The sequence below is a fragment of the Scyliorhinus canicula genome, chromosome 11 (assembly GCF_902713615.1).
Source record: "Scyliorhinus canicula chromosome 11, sScyCan1.1, whole genome shotgun sequence".
NCBI lineage: Eukaryota > Metazoa > Chordata > Chondrichthyes > Carcharhiniformes > Scyliorhinidae > Scyliorhinus > Scyliorhinus canicula.
This window is the reverse complement of record NC_052156.1, coordinates 125,264,771-125,277,199: the sequence shown is the minus strand read 5'-3', so window position 1 is coordinate 125,277,199 and position 12,429 is coordinate 125,264,771. Positions and strand designations below refer to the sequence as shown.

General features: G+C 41.7%; 1 protein-coding gene across 13 annotated transcripts in view; it reads left to right on the top strand.

Annotated features, from left to right (window-relative positions):
* anks1b (ankyrin repeat and sterile alpha motif domain containing 1B) overlaps positions 1 to 12,429 on the top strand; it is a 1,080,298-nt gene that overhangs the window by 409,492 nt on the left and 658,377 nt on the right. The gene's annotated exons all lie outside the window — the stretch shown is intronic.

Below are 12,429 nucleotides of genomic sequence, written 5' to 3'. Positions count from 1 at the left end.
TAACAATTTTTGTCAAATGAGATGAACAAGAACTGTACAGGGGAGCTTTTGCTCTTTCAACAGTTAAGCAATGGTAGCATAGAGCAAGATAATCTCCTCTTCCCCTGCCCCTATCACCCCCCCCCCCCCCCAATCCACCAACTCAGCATTAAAATGCTGAAGGAAGCATCCATCAATTTAAACATGTTGACAAGACTTCAGTCAGCGGCAATTAAAATAGTAAGCTAATGTTTGGTGGAATATTCATGTTAATGACATGAATCTAAAGTGGTCTTTTGTTCTTTCTTGAATTCAGCTCAGAAAAATTTGACTCATTCAGCTGTAAGCAGATAAGTGCTCTCTTAAGGATTTAAATATATTCTGCAATGAAAAAGCTTTAGTGAATTAGCCAAATTATTTTGGAAGGAACAAACAAAGTGCTTGAAGTCATTGAGTGCATAACCGTTTTTACAGTATTATGGTAAAGGATTAATGTGCTTCATGAGCTGCCACCCGTTAGTACTCCTGCCCATGATAGTTTATTCAACCAGCCAAAAGAGGCAGGTGAAGGTGAGTTGTACAGTGATACTGTCCATCAGTACTGTGAGATCTGAAATACCCCTGTCAAACAGGGGAAAGGGGCACTGCGCATTACGTCAGAACTAACTTTACTGTTCAGCCACAATCATTAGGATTCATTAATTTCACCCCTAAATTTAGGAAGCTCGCCCGCGCACATGATAGATTGTTTCAAAATCTGAGGTAATGGGCCAAAATTTGACGGACTTGTATGCAATGAGTGGGTTATGAGAATGTTGGAGAGGGATCCACCGTTCAGCATTCCCCGCCCATCCCCCGTCCCCACGCTGTGGAATTTTTGTTGGACTGTATGCTTGTCGAAAGTGACCGGTTACCTGTCCACAGCCCTAGCAAAATATTTTGATTGTACCATTGGGAGAATGTGTATCTCTACATTGTCTTTCTCTGTGAAGTGAAAATGTAGCTGCCAATATGGTTTATGGATCACAATTGTAACGACTGGATGACTTTAGGAATATTGGATTTTAAGTATTGGGAAATTTAAGGGTTGAAAGCCTGGAATTGGAGTGTGTTTGACTGCTGTGGTCATATTTTTAAAAACATAATTCTGCTTTGCAGGGTCTGGGTGTTTTTAGCAGCCAGAAGGTGGAATTGACAAAGGAATGCGTTTTTCAGTCTAGGTTTGACTAGTCCCTGAGGAGTTCATGTGCTTTGCAGCCTGCAGAGATAATTTGTTTCCAGCTTGGGGAGATGAGGTCATTGCTGGGTGGATCCAATGAATGCAGAGAGACATTTTTGAGAAGCCGTGGAGAGAGCCAGTTTTTTGAGAAAGCTGTGGAGAGAGGCAGTTTTTGGAGCAACTTTGGAGAGAGGAGTTGAATTCTGATCTGCCTGACACTGACTCCACAATTCTCCGACAGTAAGATCGATTGAGAGCTGCATGTTTTTTTCTTGTTGTTTTATGGAAAATTGAGTAAAAGTGTTTCAGGTGTAAATTGTGAGCTGTCCTTTTTGGGTGTGAAGTTAACAAAAAGATGGATCACATCTGTTCTGGTGACTGATCAACTTTTAAGTACCATTTTAATTTTTAATCCATCCAATATCTCAACGATCTCCTCTTTCACCATGACACCTGCTATCTCTTTTTCTTTGGTAAAGACACATGCTAAGTACTAATTTAACAGGACAGCCATGCCCCATATCTCCATGTGCAGATCCACGTTTTGGTCCATAATTGGCCTCAATCTCGGCCTGAACCCACTGATTGCTACCCATTGAGATCCAGCCTACAGCTACAGGATGGACACGTGGACAAATCCTCTGGTGTCAGCTGTGCAACCCTCTGCGTAAGAGGGTTCTTCCAGTTTTGCCTAGGTCTACGACGTTTTGCATGTTTGCTCATCTAACCAGCAGGGATTCCACGGCGTGGGGGAGTCACATCCGGCGGGATCAGATGTTCCCTCCAGTTGTAAAAGGGCCACAAAATCCCACCATATATCTTTTTTGTCATCTAGCAAGCTCTGGTTTTCGTTGCCCTACCTTTTCCCCCTCGTTGATTGTAACTTGATTGTCCGCTGCCTCTTTAAAGGTTACCCATTGTTCCATTCGAGTTTTGTCTGCCAATCTTTGATTCCAGTTTACTTTAGATCGCTGTTTGTCCTTTTCCATATCTTTTTAACTTTTTTAAATTTTTTAATAAATTTAGAGTACCCAATTAATTTTTTCCAATTAGGGGTAATTTAGCGTGGCCAATCCACCTAACCTGCACATCTTTGGGTTGTGGGGGCAAAACCCACGCGAACACGGGGAGAATGTGCAAACTCCACACGGACAGTGACCCAGAGCCGGGATCGAACCTGGGACCTCAGCGCTGTGAGGCAGCAGGGCTAACCCTCTGCGCCACCGTGCTGCCCTCCTTTTCCATATCTAAGCTAAACCTTATGGCCCTGTGATCCCCATTGCCTGGATGTTCCTTTGCTGACACTTGATCCACTGACTCATCTCCTTCCCTAGAACCAAATCCAGCAATGCCAGCTTCCTTTAAACTCTAAAAAAACAGCAATTAGACAATAGGCTACAAAGTAAAAATTCTGATTGAAAGGTAGGTTAATTATGGCCTGTGCCTGGAATCTGGGCAAAGTAGAGGGCAGCTACTGTCCCTCAGGCACAGTGCACCCACTGTATGCTAACAGAGGAGAAAATAAATGTAAGTAAGTGTTCACATCAGTGTAAAAGCAATATTCTTGAAACTATTGTGCTTTGATCAATCCGTGTCTTCAATTACTTCTGGTCGCTGGGGCACGAGGAAAATGTTCAAACACAACATAAGAAAGATAAATGGTACATTTAGGACATGATGCCAGGACTAAATCCTTCAGAGAGTAATGGATACTTGCAATAGTATTCCAAATAGGGTAGTGGAGACTACAGGCGAACCTTTACCTCTCAAAACCCATCCACTTGCAAAGAGTTGTAGCCTCTATGACCCTGAAATACTTAAAAAGGCAATGGGAGATGACTGATTCGTATGGAAAGGTGGGCAGTGTAGTCTCTCAACTGTGTTTATCTTTGTGAACAGAAGATTCCTTTGCTTAACGTATGTATGGTTGGATGATACTATTACAGTCCATCTGTAAGTTTATTTGTTGGAGATATAAAATGCTGAGTGTACATTATTCACATGAGGCTTTGCACAACCTTCAATGATTTATGTTTAAAATCACAAATGAAATGATTCTTGCCCCTTAAGTGCAAAAACATACCACTCCTTTTTTATATGTAGCTGTAAGGAGAGAGGTGTTGCCAGAGTTTTTCGCTGTACACATCAGGACAAACACAAGAATACCAAATTTCAAACAATCACCATATACCACAGGAGAAAGGGGGCGCTGATTGGATGACAAGTTGACTCGCTTGTCATGGTGGAAGGCAATGGGGATCTGTAGGCTCCCCATGCCTCAGGGTAATTCCAAAACAGCTTGTATGTATTTCCTTCTTTTGTACTGGATGGGTTGGAAATTTCATATTCTGTCCTGATGAGTGTAAGATGAAAAGCTTCAGCAGCATGTCTCTATTTTCAGCAATACTCAAGTTCTATACTACCAAGTAACTATTTATTCTTCTCTTTATAGAGATGGTGTGATTTTGCATGGTAAAGGCTAGATTAAAAACTCTTGACTTCCTAAAATTCCATGGGCGAGATTCTCCGCAAATGCGGAGAATCGTAAAGGCTGTCGTGGGACAGGCCGTGACCCATGGCAGCCTTCACGCCCACTTCCGCCGATTCTTCCGCCCGGGCGGGGCTAGGAGCGCGGCCCCGTGCGTCACGGCAGCGCGGCCTTGACAGCGGTCGTCAAGGCCGCACGCCAAGCGTCACGCCGGCTGACGCGGCCGATGATGTCGGCCGCGCATGTGCAGGTTGGACAACGCCCCGCAAGATGTGGCGGCTTGATCTTGCGGGGCGGTGGAGGGAAAAGAGTGCGTCTGTTACAGACGCACAGCCTGTGATCGGTGGGCACCGATCGCGGGGGGCCTATGCCCCCCTTGGCATGACCGTGGTACTGCCATGCCAATCGGGCCCCCAGATGCCCCAAACGGGCATCTGCCACCCGTTTCACGACGGCAGCGAGCAGGTGTGTTTGCTGCCGTGTTGAAATGGGTGTGAAGGCCCGGCCGCTCGGCCCATCGGCCTCGGAGAATCGTGCCGTGGGTCGGGCGTGGGGGGGGGGGGGGGGGGAATAGCGGGAGGGCGTGAAAAATGTCAGGAGGCCCTCCCGCTATTCTCCCACCCGGCGTGGGGGACGGAGAATCGCGCCCCATATATATATATACATATATATTTAGTTTCATTCCTAATTTTACATTCATTATTCATTGCCTTTTGTATTTAATCATGAATTATCATTTGAAAATGAGTGAAAGCCAACTAATTGATTTAATGTCATTAAACATAATTATCAAGGTTACCAACTGGCATTCTAAGTTGAATCTTCAAATTACTATTTATTTTCAAAAGTTCTCACAAACTCTGTATATGTGTATTTATGTATATATCATAATTTACTTGCAAGTATACCAATATATCTACATAGATACACACAATTTACCTGCAAATATACCAATATATATATATACATAGGTACACACAATTTCTATATACCTACAAAATAAAAATGTGTTTTTAATGTATTTTATAATTAAATTATATGCATATTTTCATTTATCTCCTTGTCATTTGCAGTCAACTATTAATATAAGCTTGGTTACATGTAGAGGTGTAACAAGGGGAAATGATGATGTATTTGTAATTTAGGTCAATCCCATAATATGTGACTTCAGGAGAAATATTTATGCTAGGGTAGCATACAAGGTTTGAAGGGTAGTTTTTGAAACAGTGGCACAGGATCTCACAGGAAATGAATATGCACGGAAACTGGAGTCAGAGTCTTCAGCTCCCATTCGTGTTGGATTCGGCAATGAGAGCGGAAAATATCGCGAGAAGACCAAATTTCATATTGACGTAAAAGCAGAGAGAGATCGTCCCATCCCGCCGTCAGCGGTGGGTTGTGTTTCATGTCAATCAACGTCACAAATCTAATTGTAAGATATTTACATATCATTATTAGACTACTATGCCAGAATCATACCCCCACGTCACAAATTCTGTCCATGGTGATGTGGCCAGGACAGCGCGATGCAGTCTCAGAAGGTGTGCACCCGACGAGCAGTACTCCAAATGGAGCTCGGAGGTGTGCACAGCGCTCAGGTAGAGAAGATAATGCCAAGGGAGTACCAGTTTGATGCCAGTGGGTACAACTGGGTGAAGAATGTTTCCTGGTGTGCCCACTGTGCACTGGCATGGCCTTTAAAAATGGCACCCAGATCACCGAAGCACTGATGGCAAGGCAGGCGAATCAGAGACCGTCTGCCAGTGATACATCGTGGAGCGCCTGCCTGCCCTTTTCTTCTCAGTCCTGCACTATAAGGTGTAAAAAGTCGCCAGTGCCATCGCCAGGCCCAGTGCTGATTTTCCCGCCCGACATTAGACTTTGCCGTTCTGGGGGAAAATCTTGCCCTGGTTGTTACAAGGCCTTGGAAAGAAAATCATGAGCAAAATGTCTACAGTGGGTCCATCCCTTAAGTACAAGTAAAATACAAGAATTGTCAGCATATACTATTGAACGTGGAAGTATAATCTCGCAATAGTATTTATCAATACTTCGATCATGGCCCCAGGTCACTGTCCGTGTGGAGTTTGCACATTCTCCCCATATCTGCGTGGGTCTCACCCCCACAACCCAAAGATGTGCAGGGTAGGTGGACTGATCACGCTGAATTGCCCCTTCATTGAAATAAAAAATTAATTGGGAACTCTAAATTTATTTTTTTCAAAGTATTTCTCAATACACAAACAATACTCTCAAGCGAAGTTTCTCTGATTCAAGTTTAATTCACCAAATATGGTAAAGTACTTGCAACCAGGTAAAACTTGTGTGGAAACAAGGTCCCTCACATTTCCAGTCCTTCAGTGCGATCTTTGTAGGTCAAATCCTTAATTTCATTGCAATTTGCAGGTCTTAATACCTTTCCTGACTGCAAATCTGAATGTCATTATAAGGCATGGGCAATGGTAATTCTGAAAGCTAACATATATGTATGTGACTTCTGTGTGTCTGCATATATATGCAAGTTCATCAATGGGAAAATATTTTCTATTTCCATTAAGCTATTTTAAACATTCATAGCTTTCTTATCACTGCAAGGCTGTCAAACAGCCTTCCAAAAGTTAGTGCCGATCTGTACCATATATGGTTCCTCCGAGTCAGAAGTATGATAAGTCATCGGTGTTATCTCCTCTTTGAGGCAGATGTAAATATTCCAACAGGGAGCATGAATGCAGGGAATTTCTAATGTAGAATTTCTGTTCAGATTTCGAGAAACTACTTTTTAACCCTTTCAATCCGCCTCCAAACAGGAGGAGAAATGTAAACCCATGGGAGCAAGCATCATCCAGGAAAACATTAAGTTAAGGGGATGAACAAGTTAATTAGAGGTGAAATAAAGAAAGTGAATTAACTCTGCACATCTTTTAAGGAGACATGTGCAAGTAGGTGCTCGGATCAGCATCGGGAACACTTTAAAATGATGGTCGAAGGTGCAAAGAGGAATCTCAAAATAAATGTAGCTGCAGAAGAAGAAGAATTTATTTCAGCACTGTGACAGTAAGAAGGAAGATAAACGAGGGCGCAGTATTCCAAAGGATGTTTATGGGCCAAAACGGAAGACAAGCATAAATGATTAATTCATTAATTCACTCGTTTAAGTCTTCATTAGGGAAGACAGGAGCCATGTGCCTTCCTCGGTTGGTGATAATCCAAGCAGGAATACTGACTTTGGCGTTAATGAGTTGGAAATCATAGAAAAGGGAAATGGATCAAACTGGATAAGCTCCCAGTGGTGGATGACATCTATTCCACAGAACTGAGAGAGAGATGAGGGGTGAGATTTGTGAGGTGTTGATAATCACCGTGAGGGCACTGAAGAGACACTGATAAGTATGAAACAAAATTCCTGATACACTCATAAAACTCATGTACTCATTTCCAAAATGTTGTGTGGTACCTTATCATGTCTCTCAGAAATGACTGAGTGATTGATTCACATGCAGCCATCCAGATCACATGAACAACAATGAAATATGTACTCAAGTTTTTGATGGCATTGCTTGAGAGAAATATTAGCGAGGGCACCAAGAGAATCCCTGAGCAGTGAGAGATGCATCAATACCACAACAATACAAGGTTGTTCTGAATTTTACTTTAATGATAATCAGGTAAATAGCCAAAACTGATTCAGACAGGGGAATTCCTACCTGACCAGCTTCCTTGACATTTTTGTCAAGTTCAATTTAAGCTTAAAATTATGGGGATTCAAGGTGAAATCTGCAAATAAATTCGCTGATTGATTTTTAAAAAACAACTGGTTACCTGGAGACTGACTGTTAAGAGTAATGGTTGAGTAAGCTGCTTCATTGATGATACAAAACCGGGTGGAAGAGTGAGCTATGAGGCATTTGCAGAGATATTTCTGTATGATTTGGACAAGTTGAGTGATGTAAGCATACAGGTGTAGCAGGCGGTGAAGAAGGCCTTCCTAGCGAGACGATTCAATTGGAGACGATTTGAATACAGGAGCAGGGATGTTTTTGTTGAATTTATACAGGGCCTTGGTGAGGACACACCTGGAGTACTGTGTGCAGTTTCGGTCTCCTTATCTGAGGAAGGATGTTCTTGTTCTGGAGGGAGTGCAGTGAAGGTTTGTTTACCATACTGATTCATGGGATGGCAGGACTGACATATGAGGAAAGATTGAGTTGGTGAGGATTATATTTACTGGAATTCAGAAGAATGAGAAGGAATCTCACAGAAACCTATAAAATGCTAACTAGGCAGTGTAGATGCAGTAAGAATGTTCCCAATGGTGGGGAAGCCCAAAACCCCAGGTCACAGACTGAGGACATGGGGGAGATCATTTAGGTTGTGTAGGTATGGTGAGAAGGGCAAGGGCTACAGGGCCTAACAGCTTCTAAAACAACTTGGCAAAACCCCGGAGTTCCAAGGCGGACCTTCTGACCAACCTTCCTCAGCACTCCCCTGCCCTTGTTGCCACTTAGGATCTGCTTCCAGAGTTGGCAGGCCCAATTCAATCCCACCCTGCCTCCCCAAAGCGAAAGGTAGGTATAACTTTAAAACCAAGATGGGTCTGCGAAGTTTGGAAATTTCTTGACTCAAACTAGCCACTTCAGTAAACCAAATCTAAACTAGAGACAATATTGTGTCCTGTTGTGCAGTTATTCCCAACTGGAGGAAATCGTTTCTCTATAGTGATTCAATTGGACACCTTTGTCATCAATTAGATGACTCCTTCAGCCTTCTAAACTCAAGATAATACAAACCAAGTTTATGAAAGCTCCCTCATAATTGGACCCTTTAAGCCATGTACCATTCTGGCTGCTGTTCACTATAGCCCCTTCTGGGCCATTATATTCTTACTAAGGTTCTCTTTAGAGGTGCAGATTGAAGGCTGAAAACAATATAGAAACCTGGCTGTTCTTCAATTGATGAACTGAGCAGAGATTGTGGTGGCTTTTGGTTCCCGATAAATTTAGAAGGGATACGGGTCCGCTCCGGAAGAGGCCAGAAATAAGATTGTTTCGCTTTTTTTTCACTTGTGTAGGTGAAGAGGAGCAGGTGTTGAGTTTGTTAATTCAGACAAGTCACATGTATGCAACTGAAGGTAGAACGCAGTAGAACTTTGAAGACTAAGGATTATTTTCACTGGCGAATAAGTCAAAAAAAGATGATTTAAAAAAAACAGGATTTGAAATAAAAACATCAAAATGGGTGCTGAGAAAGGAGCTTTCATGCAAAATGGCATCTTGGAATAGAATGTTTTACCACAGGTGGCAATTCAAACCGTGAATTATCAATTTAGAAAGAATTAAATGAATGCCTAAAAAAAGAAAAGCATTAAAGCCAACAAAAAGAGCAGGTGTACGGGATACAGGCAGATAGCTCCAGTGGGAAGCTGGTTTTGGCACAAGTACATTCGACCATTCTGCCTCCTTCTGTTCCCGCATGTCGATGATAATAAATCATGTCCACCTCCTTGCATTAAACAAAATTGCTGGTCCAAGCATAAGAATGTTACACGAATAACAGATTTTTAATGCTTCATGTACTAAATATATTCTGAAAGAGTAATGCAGTTTATAGAAATCATGGTTGATAGATGCTGGGGAAGTTTCTGATAAGTTCAGATACAAGGATTTTATACATCTTTCAGTGAAAAGTAAACTTCAATATTTCCAGTACATCATCATTTTAAACGAATCATAGTTTCAAAATATGTTATTTGGATAATCTTTTATACAGAAGATTAATTTGTGAAGGAATAGAATGACAAAAGTTAATGCAAATCATTGTTTTATTATTTTGGTACTTCTGCAAAATAATCAGAAATTTAACCATAACTTGTGCTCCATGAAATGGAAAATAATCGAACAACTGTAATATTTATTTCGCATCTAGTGAAGAAATGTATTAAATTTGTTTAATTAAATCTGAATCTTATTCTGTTAACCAAAACAAGGTAGAATACAGCTACCTTAAAATACTGTCAGAAGCAAATTATTTTACAAATCAGGGCCCGGTTATACTTGTGGAATGCACATTGTAAACTACGTTTCTACTATATGTAGCCATTGAATTTAAAGAGAAAATTTAATCCGTGAAAAAAGATATTGACAGCTATAGGAACTAGCACCCCTCTAATAAACTTTCTCTTCAGAGACTCCAGACTGAGGGTCAGACTTTCAAAGCGGGGGTCAGGTTCATTAGAAAGGGCTAGCATAGCTTTCTTACTGGAAAATTATGTTTAACATGTTGATTTTTTAAAAAGAGGTAACAGAAAGGGTCGATGCGGTGTACATGGACTTTCAAAAGCCATTTGATACGGTGCCACAAAACAGACCTGTGAGAAAAGTTATACCTTATGGAATAAATGGGACTCTAACAGCGTGGATGCAAAATTGGCTGAGTAAAAGGAAACTGCGTGCAACGGTTAATTAATATTTTTCGGGCTGGAGGAGGTTTGTAGTGGAGTTCCCTTGGGTCCCTTGCTTTTCCTGATTATATATATTATATATATATTATATATTGATATGGTGTGCAGGGGCAATTTCAAAGTCTGTAGGTGATACAAAACTTGGAAACATTGTAAAATGTGAGGAGGATAGTGTAGAACTTAAAAAGGACATGGACATGTTGGTGGAGTGGGCAGCTAGGTGGCAGATGAAGTTCAATATGGAGAAGTTTAAGGTGATGTGTTTTGACGAAGAACATGGAAAGACAATATAAAATAAGGGGTACAACTCGATATGCTGTGCAAAACTAGACAGTCCTGAGTGTAAATGTGCATTGATCATTGAAGGTGGCATCAGACTGATCTTTTGTGGACTCAGCTCCACTTTCCGGCTCGAACACCATAACCCTTAATCCCTTTATTCTTCAAAAAACTATCTATCTTTACCTTAAAAACATGTAATGAAGGAGCCTCAACTGCTTCACTGGGCAAGGAATTCCATAGATTCACAACCCTTTGGGTGAAGAAGTTCCTCCTAAACTCAGTCCTAAATCTACTTCCCCTTATTTTGAGGCTATGTCCCCTAGTTCTGCTTTCACCCGCCAGTGGAAACAACCTGCCCGCATCTATCCTATCTATTCCCTTCATAATTTTAAATGTTTCTATAAGATCCCCCTCATCCTTCTAAATTCCAACGAGTACAGTCCCAGTCTACTCAACCTCTTCTCATAACCCAACCCCTTCAGCTCTGGGATTAACCTAGTGAATCTCCTCTGCACACCCTCCAGTGCCAGTATGTCCTTTCTCAAGTAAGGAGACCAAAACTGAACACAATACTCCAGGTGTGGCCTCACTAACACCTTATACAATTGCAACATAACCTCCCTAGTCTTAAACTCCATCCCTCTAGCAATGAAGGACAAAATTCCATTTGCCTTCTTAATCACCTGTTGCACCTGTAAACCAACTTTCTGTGACTCATGCACTAGCACACCCAGGTCTCTCTGCACAGCGGCATGCTTTAACATTTTATCGTTTAAATAATAATCCCGTTTGCTGTTATTCCTACCAAAATGGATAACCTCACATTTGTCAACATTGTATTCCATCTGCCAGACCCTAGCCCATTCACTGAACCTATCCAAATCCCTCTGCAGACTTCCAGTATCCTCTGCACTTTTCGCTTTACCACTCATCTTAGTATCATCTGCAAACTTGGACACATTGCCCTTGGTCCCCAACTCCAAATCATCTATGTAAATTGTGAACAATTGTGGGCCCAACACGGATCCCTGAGGGACACCACTAGCTACTGATTGCCAACCAGAGAAACACCCATTAATCCCCACTCTTTGCTTTCTGTTAATTAACCAATCCTCTATCCATGCTACTACTTTACCCTTAATGCCATGCATCTTTATCTTATGCAGCAACCTTTTGTGTGGCACCTTGTCAAAGGCTTTCTGGAAATCCAGATATACCACATCCATTGGCTCCCTGTTATCTACTGCACGGGTAATGTCCTCAAAAAATTCCACTAAATTAGTTAGGCATGACCTGCCCTTTATGAACCCATGCTGCGTCTGCCCAATGGGACAATTTCTATCCAGATGCCTCGCTATTTCTTCCTTGATGATAGATTCCAGCATCTTCCCTACTACTGAAGTTAAGCTCACTGGTCTATAATTTCCTGCTCTCTGCCTACCTCCTTTTTTAAACAGTGGTGTCACGTTTGCTAATTTCCAATCCACCGGGACCACCCCAGAGTCTAGTGAATTTTGGTAAATCATCATTAGTGCATCTGCAATTTCCCTAGCCATTTATTTTAGCACTCTGGGATGCATTCCATCAGGGCCAGGAGACTTGTCTATCTTTAGCCCCATTAGCTTGCCCATCACTACCTCCTTAGTGATTACAATCCTCTCAAGGTCCTCACCTGTCATAGCCTCATTTCTATCAGTCGCTGGCATTTAATTTGTGTCTTCCACTGTGAAGACCGACCCAAAAAACCTGTTCAGTTCCTCAGCCATTTCCTCATCTCCCATTATTAAAACTCCCTTCTCATCCTCTAAAGGACCAATATTTACCTTAGCCACTCTTTTTTGTTTTATATATTTGTAAAAACTTTTGCTGTCTGTTTTTATATTCTGAGCAAGTTTACTCTCATACTCTATCTTACTCTTTATAGCTTTTTAAATAGCTTTCTGTTGCACCCTAAAGATTTCCCAGTCATCTAGTCTCCCACCAATCTTTGCCACTTTATATGCT